Below are 9539 nucleotides of genomic sequence, written 5' to 3'. Positions count from 1 at the left end.
GTGTCAGTGTCTACGAACTGGCGTTTTCTAGTTACCATATTGAAGCCACAGTATGGCCATCCTGAAGTGGTATCCATTCACCACACAGTAATTGTGTCTCATTTAGTACGTTCCGAACTGCAAGTAGATATGTTAAGGTTCATAGCTACAGTCGAGCCTGAGGAGCAAAGATAAGTTTTCTTGGAATATAATAATTACTCCAGAATGAGATTTACACTCTGCAGCGGAGTGTGCGCTGATATGAAACACCCTGGGAGATTAAAACTGTGTGCCGGACCGAGACTCGAACTCGGGACCTTTGCCTTTCGCGGGCAAGCGCTCTACCAACTGAGCTACCCGAGCACGACTCACGCCCGTCCTCACAGCTTTACCTCTGCCAGTACCTCGCCTCCTACCTTCCAAACTTTACAGAAGGTTCACAGGAGAGCTTCTGTAAAGTTTGGAAGGTAGGAGGCGAGGTACTGGCAGAGGTAAAGCTGTGAGGACGGGCGTGAGTCGTGCTCGGGTAGCTCAGTTGGTAGAGCGCTTGCCCGCGAAAGGCAAAGGTCCCGAGTTCGAGTCTCGGTCCGGCACACAGTTTTAATCTGTCAGGGAGTTTCATAATAATTACTTATTCAGAGTGTTCTAAGTAACTGTATTATTAGTAGTCATTTAGTGTCCAAGAAGTCGGACGCAACAGGTGGGCCGCGCGGAGTGGCCGCGAGGTTTGAGGTTCCATGTCACGGATTGCGCGGCCCCTCCCGCCGGAGGTTCGAGTCATCCATCGGGGATAGGTGTCCGTCTGGTTCTTAGCGAAAGTTAGTTTAAGTTAGTTTACGTAGTGTGTAAGTCTAGGGACCGATGACGTCAGCAGTTTGGTCCCTTAGGAATTCACACACATTTGATCATCTCAGCAGCCGGTGGTAACTTACGATATTGTAGCATACTAGCCACAGCCCAGTCAAATCGCTGCAGTGCGTTAAGGGGAGCCGGAGGTGGACAAATCCAAAAAATTACGACTTTTTTTTCTACCGAAAATTAATTGGAACATTCCTCTTTAATGTAAACTTTGAATTATTGTTCTACTCGGCCTAGAAGTGGAGTTATTACCATTTTCCCCCACGCCTGCAGAGGAAATGGGCGGCCGCTGAATGCATTTAACACCCTCTCGTGACTTCCTGGCGAACTGCTTGGGATTTTCTCGGCCTGTTACGCATACAGCACCTTATGTTACGCATACAGCGAGTGTGCGAGGGTTGGCTACATTGTTTTCTGTGACAAATATTACCCGTATTTCCTTACAGCTTACTCCTATTTTCCTCAGAATTTCAAACATCTTGCTCCATTTAATATTGTCGTACACTTTTGTTCTGGTTACGATGCCACGTTCTAGTAACCGTGTATATACGAAGAGGAAGAACGTAGGGAAAAGAAAATTAACACTAATACCAAGTTGCGATACTACAATGAATAAGAGAGCGGAACATCGTCTCTTTGCTGTTTACCGTTTCGAATTAGTTCAGTGTTGCGCCTGTTGTTGGTAGTATTATACTTCTTGTGTAAAGCGGGTAATATGCAGTATGTACAAGAATCAGGAGGGAACAATAAAACCAATTTTTCATGACTTAGCACAGCCAGAATTGTTACACAAATGTCTACACGGAAAGACACAGAATCCTAATGAGAGCGTAAACAATTTGATTTGGAAAGTGATTCCTAAAATGGTGTTTGTAAGCATAAAAACACTGCACTTTGGCATTTATGATGCAATAGCAATCTGCAACCAAGAGAACAGTGTGAAGTGTGAAGTTCTGAAGGCATTAGGATTTACAGCTGGGGTGAACACTGTACGAACACTAAGAAATATTGACAGAGAAAGGATAAGAGGAGCAGAAAGATGAGAAAGGCATATGAAGTATGATGGAACAACAGGCCACAAAAGAAAACAGAAGAGGAAGCTTTTGGAGGATGAAGAAGAAGACCCCGATAATCCATCCTATAGTGCAGGAATGTATTGAGAAACTTTGATAGTTATTTCCCGCAAATTAGAATTTTTCGAATGTTGTTGTTGTTGTCTTCAGTCCTGAGACTGGTTTGATGCAGCTCTCCATGCTACTCTATCCTGTGCAAGATTCTTCAGCTTCCAGTACCTACTGCAGCCTACATCCTTCTGAATCTGCTTAGTGTATTCATCTCTTGGTCTCCCTCTACGATTTTTACCCTCCACGCTGCCCTCCAATGCTAAATTTGTGATTCCGTCATGCCTTAAAACAAGTCCTACCAACCGATCCCTTCTTCTAGTCAAGTTGTGCCACAAACTTCTCTTCTCCCCAATCCTATTCAATACCTCCTCATTAGTTACGTGATCTATCCACCTTATCTTCATTCTTCTGTAGCACCACCTTTCGAAAGCTTCTATTCTCTTCTTGTCCAAACTGGTTATCGTCCATGTTTCACTTCCATACATGGCTACACTCCATACAAATACTTTCAGAAACGACTTCCTGACACTTAAATCTATACTCGATGTTAACAAATTTCTCTTCTTCAGAAACGATTTCCTTGCCATTGCCAGTCTACATTTTATATCCTCTCTACTTCGACCATCATCAGTTATTTTACTCCCTAAATAGCAAAACTCCTTTACTACTTTAAGTGTCTCATTTCGTAATCTAATTCCCTCAGCATCACCCGATTTAATTTGACTACATTCCATTATCCTCATTTTGCTTTTGTTGATGTTCATCTTTTTTTCGAACATAAGGATCATTTTCTCAAAATCCACTCAAGCTAGAGTGACGAAATTTTTATACAGCACTCCTAGTGGTCAAACGTACATTGTAACACAGCCATTTGGCCATATGTTCAGTAGTTTCATTTCAGTTTCATTATAAAGCAATTATTTGTAAAAAAATTTGGGTCATTAATAAAAAAAAATAGTTGGAAGGGAACTAGAAAAGTTTCTCCAAAATCCCTCTGTCATAACTGCAATACTAAACCACTCTATTTGTAAAAAAAATTCAAATTTTTCTATTTGGTATTTTATTCATGAATGTTCCTCAAACTTAGTGATTTTAACATGGGCAGCATAGGCACCTCCGGCTCCCCTTAATCTGTCGATTTAACTTCACTCATTCTGCGCTAAATTGAGCTTGTACTTATATTAGTCTCTCCATTCCTCGCTCTGACTGCTTGTACTCACAGTACCTTGCCTGTTCTAGAACTTACCTGAAATACAAAAACCATACATTGGTTCTCTCAAGTTCTGCGAAAATACGAGACACTGAAATTAGTGGCAGCTTCACCACACATATGTGCGTCATACGCTTGAACACTGTGCGTGTCTGTAGAAATACGAAAAAAACTCATGTTTGATGCGACATCCACTTTCAGCAGAACACCTCAGTTAGTTTCATGTACCCAAAAAAAGCTACTAAAATTGTGATATTTTGCGTATTCACAAGAGTAGTGTACTGTATCTCCTGAGGTGGCCATGAACTTGAAGTGTGTAAATGCCATGTACCGATAATTATTGTATGAGTAGCTGGCGAAGCACGCCAGCGAGTAAACAAAGGCTTTATACAGCAATTCCATGTACATTAGAGATTCTGTGTCTGAACGCTCTATTCTTTTGTCTTCTTCTTCTGTTATTGGACTTAAAGAGAAAAGAACGATTGTCTTAAGTTGATCTTGCTGTAATAGTCTATGTAAGTTGAAAAATTAGAAAAAATATAGTTGTTCATAACTTAAAATATGTGTACGTTGTTCAACAGTGTGTATTCTTCAGCCTTACTTGTCCTGAGTAGACATGACCTTAACGGAACATTGACGATTGTTAGGCGCCATACTAGAAAATAATTAGTAATTTTCATTCAGCTACTAGAAAATAATTAGTAATTTTCTTTCAGCTCATCTTCGAGACGTGCCACCGGTTAGGACACTAAACTTTCTTTCAGATTCTACGAGCTATGTGGCCGCTACGAATAATTTAATATATTTCACCTCCCAATTTTCTCAAGGTTGCGAGATAATATCCCACGCAGAAAGGCCTGGTCACAGGATTCTAGTTATATGACGTCACCTGCAAAAGATTATGCTTGTCATCTTATATTGGTATTCGAGACGAAACCACGATATGGAGATACGGGTTTTATTACTTCAAATTTAACTGGCATACGAAATATTATCTGGTGCTATAAGCACATAAGTTTTAACTATACTTTTGATGAGGATTCAAGAGAGACAATTATTTATGGTCCCGTAAGCACACTGAGTGCTGAGCTATTTTGCTGATTGTTGATCCACGTCGGGCTAAATTAAATTACGTTACACTGTTCAGAGTATAATTAGAGTTATTTCTCTCTTGTTTTGAAGTCACTTTATTAAAAGCATTCAAAGCAGATATAAAAAAAATTAAAATTTTAATAAATTACATTACAGTGGTGCCATATTAGTTTGATATTCGGTTTTTTGTTGTACATTCGTCGACCTTGTTAGGCGTGCTTGGTGTGTCGGCCTACGCTGTTCTGTGCATTTGGCAGCACTGTACAGCAGTTTGTGTTACTCAGTCACTAAGCTGCAGTACTGCGTACTCCTTGCATTTTGCGGTCCCTGGCGAAACATAACATCAAAGCGAACACCACAGTAGATTAGTGTTTGGGTCATTCTGCTGAATGGGCACATAAAATGCCACTTTAAAAACTAAATAATTTGCAATGAGTAAACAGTCTGTTAAAGAGCAGGTTTATTTCTTTTGACTTATTACCCCAATCTGTATTGCATGCACAATAGATCGAATATTGATGGTATGAGCTCTGAGGCCTGTTTAGAGACTAAGGTGTTCCGTTCACTCACGGTACTGGCTGATTTTAACAGTAACTCCCACATCACTCTTCACTCTCAAGCTTGCATTCGGGTTTATTTTGCTCTGTTGTAGCATATGCAAAATTTTACCAGTGTACAACAAACTGTTGCCCTACGGCCATTTGACTTGCATTGGTTTGTAATAGTAACTGAATTGAATATAAGAATTTTACTTACATAAATTGAACTTTTTAAATATACTTAAATTTTATGAATAATCCTTTAACATTGTGAGGAATAAAGCTAAATGATTAAAAAGCCGTTTCGTTATCGTGAACCGTTTATGTAGTATGACTATTGTTATGTCGACCTGATTTCCGATGTGCAGGGACGAAAACGTGTGCGTTATGTATGACTGTCAACCTGATATAAAAGCTGATAACTCGAGAATGAAATGAGATATCGCCATGCTCCCAATTTTAAATAGAATTTCACCTTATCTACATTTCACATGCAGGAATATGGGTTAAAATAAACTATTGGCGAAGTTTATAAAATACGTTATTACTCTGCAAACTGTCGAAAATCTTGTGCAATGCTTTATTTAATTTTATGTAACAGACTGACTATGACGAAAACTAGAGTAATTCAGTTCCTTATCGAGCGACGACATCAGATCATAAGATGCGCCATAATCAATTTTTTTTCTTTGGTTTTCTTAAAATCGCCTCATAATTATTTCGCAGCATCTGGAACATTATCTCTCAGTGCAGGTAGCAGCATTAGGCGAGCAGTACAGCGACAACAAAGCCACTCTCAGCAAGGAATGTAGAGAGTATGTCTGTAGCGGTCAAAGGATTAAGTCTTGTAATTAATAGTTGAACATTGTGAGAAATAAAGTAAAACGACAGAACAAGCAGATGTTGATAGTAGCAGCAATCTTACCTCGGCCGACGAACTGACAATCGGTGCACTAGACCAGTCAGCTGTGGCACTGTTACGACAACTGGTTCTCTGAAATTCCTCATACTCTACACCTGCACAACATTTTAGACGTTGTGTCCAAAGAAAACCATCGACCAGGCGCTGTGAGCAACGAATCCTCCTCAGTGCGAGCAGGGATGGCGTCTCACCAGAGCATGGGCAGTCGGAAACAGACACCTGCGTTTCCTCTCTGAATTGAACGTAGCGTGGCTGACCGCCATTTCAGCATTCGACACTAGTTTGTAGTTTTCGCGGAGAGAGCGCTACTGTACGTAACATATTTTCATCTGCTTTATTTACGGACCAGCATGCTTTGGGAGAGAACTGAAAGTACTGTAGTGCGATACCCGGCTCGCATTCGAAGAGATATGGCATAATTTTAATGGGATATTTAGAGAGTGGTGTGTCACATTATCACTGGTCCCTCAGTGATGGCAACCTCGTCACATCACTTTTGCATCTGTACACAGGTATCTATGGGAAACTGATTTTTGCGTATTATGTAATGCGTAGATTTCTATTGTCTATTGTTAAACCACAATTTATGAAAGATGTTTAGGCTATATTTTATCAATAGGATTAAGTAGGAATAATTAATATTTGTCATGTTGGAAATAATTGTGGTAGCGGGGAATGTCTGCACCAAAGTATTGTTGGCAAGAGAGACCGCACATTGATATAATTTTAAAAAGGGCGGGAGAGACCGCACCAACAGTAAATATTTGAAGCTTTTTCAGAATGGAATTAATTTTTGCCAGCAATGTTGCATTACTGATTATAATCCATCCCAAAAACCATCAACTTAAAACTTTGCCAACATTTTTTTGTTGCCAAAAAAAGTGTAACTATTAACTAAGTAACTTCAATCAAATTAATTAAAGAATAACGTCGGCTTTGGTATTAAAGTATAACGTCAGCTTTGGTAATAAATGCAGCCACTTATTATGACAGCCCACCAGCAGTTAATAGAGTATAGTAAACCAGAGTAAGTGTATTCATGTCGCAGTGCGAAGTAGTAGTCAGATGGCGATCCAGTAACAGCAAAAAAGGTAAGGAACAGTTTTGGGTTATTGCAGATAACGACTGAGGGCCACAACGACGACACATTCTATGTTTCGTCGAAATATTCAGAAAATCGCTTTTAATAAGCAGCAATTAAATTTGTATGCGAAGACTGAGAAAGAGAATAAATTTCAAAGGGAAGATTTCATTTGTTATTATTAAGCAACAGATAGAAATCCTAAGGAAAGGTTTCATAGGTTACTGTAGAAGGGAAGCTTGCGTAAAAAAAAGAAAAGAAAGTTATAGAGGAGACGGGAAGGTTTCGATCTTAATTACAATTCTCTAAACAGCCATCGGAAATCGCACATCTCTGACACCAGAAAATGTCCATGAACGACATCTGAGATTATCGGTTCACACTGCATCAAGACAATCAACATACATTTACTCACCACGTTTCCGAGGGAATCGAGTTGCTTTTTTGTCCTCTTCAAACACTGCTCCATTTTCGCTTAGGATGTGCACGGAGTCATCCACATAGGTGCCCTTTTCTGGTGTGTTTCACACACCTGACCTACTTTCGTAGTCTATACCTTATTGTTCGGGTCGGGGAATCTACAGCTGCGCTCTTCACATCTTCGACGACGTTTTCTGGTTTGGATTATGTGAACGGCTCCAGACGAGACAGTCGTGTTCAATCCTCCAGTCTCAGGAGGAATCCGAGAATAGCCTCAGATCCCAAGCGACAGATGTCGTTGATGCTGATGTGATGATGATGATGTTTGGTTTGTGGGGAGCTCAACTGCTTGGTCATCAGCGCCTGTACAAGATCCCAATGTTTACACAGTCCAATTTTTTTCACAGTCCAATCTAGGCACTGTCACGAATGATGATGGTGATGATGAAATGATGAAGACAAAACAAACATCCAGTCCCCGGGCAGAGAAAATCCCCAACCCGGCCGGGAACCGAAACCGGGACTCCGTGATATAGAGGCAGCAAAGATAACCACTAGACCAAGAGCTTCAGACTTGATACTGATGTGAGCGGATGTCAGTACTTTAAAACGTTGTATATGATCGTTATGTATGAAAGACATTTATGACCTACCTCCGAGGTTATTTAAAAACCGTTTTTACAGCAATGTGTTAATAATGTAATTTGTAGTAAAATAATGTTCTGTATTTTTTCCATTTAAAGTAATATATTTTGTAAAGAAACTCGTAATTATATAGTTCTCTCAGGGACTTTTGATAAGAGTCAGTCGGAAATGAATAATATGTAATTTCGGTAAAGAAACAATCGAAGATTACGTACTTCATTTATTATCTCGAGTTCGTGGCTCTTTTCCCTGTTGGATACCACAAAGTGAAAACATATGCTTATTTGTCAAATGTCAAATGTGTGTGAAATCTCATGGGACTTAACTGCTACGGTCACTGCTACGGTCATCAGTCCCTAAGCTTACACATTACTTAACCTAAATTATCCTAAGGACAAACACACACAGCCATGCCCGAGGGAGGACTCGAACCTCCGCCGGGACCAGCCGCACAGTCCATGACTGCAGCGCCTAGACCGCTCGGCTAATCCCGCGCAGCTATGCTTCTTTGTACCTCCGTATTTAGTTAAATATATGATATTTAGTTGAAATTTGTAAGTCGTTTTATTTAGAAAAGCACATCTCATCTATTCCTGTGACGAGTAATTGTATCTTCCTGTTATCAGCCACTAAAGAAAGGATGGCTGACGAATTATTCGAGCGTAGAACAACCGGACACGTTGGGAGTTGTTTCGTTACTTACTTGAATATGTCTAAGTCGAATTGCCCTGAGATCGATTTGCCGATCTTTTCCTTTCATTTCTTCCGTGCATTTTTACGTGAGTATAACGTTAAGCAGATCGGTCAATTACCGTCAAACAATGACGTTGGCAGTCGTTTCAGTGGCCTGATTGTCTTCTGTCCCACGATATTATTGGACGGTGACGTAAATGGATGCTTAATTCCCAACTGTTATCAATAATAATTAAGTTAACCTTCTCATTTTTTTTTTTTTTGCTTACGTTTGCCGTCTACGGAGGCTTCTCTCGTCCGCCACGAAATTGTACAACAATCAGTAATTTTTTATATCGCGATATAATGGGAGAATTTTGCTCCCAGAACCCTTTCATGCACTGTATATTCATAGAGAGAGTGAAAGAAACGTTTCAACCTGACAAGAACTCACGCTTGAATGTTCAGAGAACCAACTATTAATCCATGAAATTCTGCTCATTTAATTCATCAAATAATTTACTCTCTTCTGCAAGAAGGAAGTCAGTACCAAGACCAAGTTATCTGTGCACCGTTCAATCTTTCGACCAACTTTGTTGTATGGGAGCGAAAGCTGGGTGGATTCAGGTTACCTTATCAACAAGGTTGAGGTTACGGATATGAAAGTAGCTAGGATGATTGCAGGTACTAGTAGATGGGAACAATGGCACGAGGGTGTCCACAATGAGGAAATCAAAGAAAAACTGGGAATGAACTCTATAGATGTAGCAGTCAGGGCGAACAGGCTTAGATGGTGGGGTCATGTTACACGCTTGGGAGAAGCAAGGTTACCCAAGAGACTCATGGGTTCAGCAGTAGAGGGTCGGAGGAGTCGGGGCAGACCAAGGAGAAGGTACCTGGATTCGGTTAAGAATGATTTTGAAGTAACAGGTTTAACATCAGAAGAGGCACCAATGTTAGCACTGAATAGGGGATCATAGATGAATTTTATAAGGGG

General features: G+C 40.2%; 2 non-coding genes across 2 annotated transcripts; one reads left to right on the top strand and one right to left on the bottom strand.

Annotated features, from left to right (window-relative positions):
* Positions 1–268: 268 nt before the first annotated feature.
* Positions 269–343, bottom strand: Trnas-cga (transfer RNA serine (anticodon CGA)). The gene has a single exon. It is a non-coding gene; the product is annotated as a tRNA-Ser (tRNA).
* Positions 344–498: 155 nt separating this feature from the next.
* On the top strand, positions 499–573 carry Trnas-cga (transfer RNA serine (anticodon CGA)). Its single transcript has one exon. It is a non-coding gene; the product is annotated as a tRNA-Ser (tRNA).
* The last annotated feature ends 8966 nt before the right edge of the window (positions 574–9539 follow it).

This window comes from Schistocerca nitens, chromosome 7 (assembly GCF_023898315.1).
Source record: "Schistocerca nitens isolate TAMUIC-IGC-003100 chromosome 7, iqSchNite1.1, whole genome shotgun sequence".
Lineage (NCBI taxonomy): Eukaryota > Metazoa > Arthropoda > Insecta > Orthoptera > Acrididae > Schistocerca > Schistocerca nitens.
Note: the sequence above shows the minus strand (reverse complement) of the source record. Positions and strands in the feature narration are given on the sequence as shown.